General features: G+C 52.1%; 1 protein-coding gene across 1 annotated transcript in view; it reads left to right on the top strand.

Annotated features, from left to right (window-relative positions):
* Positions 1 to 219: 219 nt before the first annotated feature.
* Positions 220 to 280, top strand: part of gria3a (glutamate receptor, ionotropic, AMPA 3a) — a 61,053-nt gene continuing 60,992 nt past the window's right edge. Inside the window, exon 1 of the mRNA XM_031857137.1 lies at positions 220 to 236. The gene's annotated coding sequence lies outside the window, so the exon portion shown is untranslated. The remainder of the gene's footprint in view (positions 237 to 280) is intronic.

A 280-nucleotide genomic window follows, 5' to 3' on the forward strand; every position in this document is an offset into this window, starting at 1 on the left:
CTTCTCGTTCTCTCTCTCTCTCTCTCTCTCTCTTTCTCTCTCTCTCTCTCCTTCCCTCTCGCGCTCTCTCTGGCCCTTTTCAGTGGTCCTCATCCACAGTAAGGAGATACGCTTTTCTCTCCTCCGCCACCTCCATCTTTGCGATAAAACACTAGATTTAGGTTTCCAGCAGCAGAAGAAGAAGAGGGCTGGCGCTGCAGTTGCGCTGGCACACATTCAGCGTGGGTGCACACAGTGAGAGAGAGAGAGAGAGAGAGAGAGAGAGAGAGAGAGAGAGAGA

Source organism: Anarrhichthys ocellatus, unplaced genomic scaffold (assembly GCF_004355925.1).
Source record: "Anarrhichthys ocellatus isolate YVR2014 unplaced genomic scaffold, GSC_Weel_1.0 scaffold18, whole genome shotgun sequence".
In the NCBI taxonomy this organism is placed as follows: domain Eukaryota; kingdom Metazoa; phylum Chordata; class Actinopteri; order Perciformes; family Anarhichadidae; genus Anarrhichthys; species Anarrhichthys ocellatus.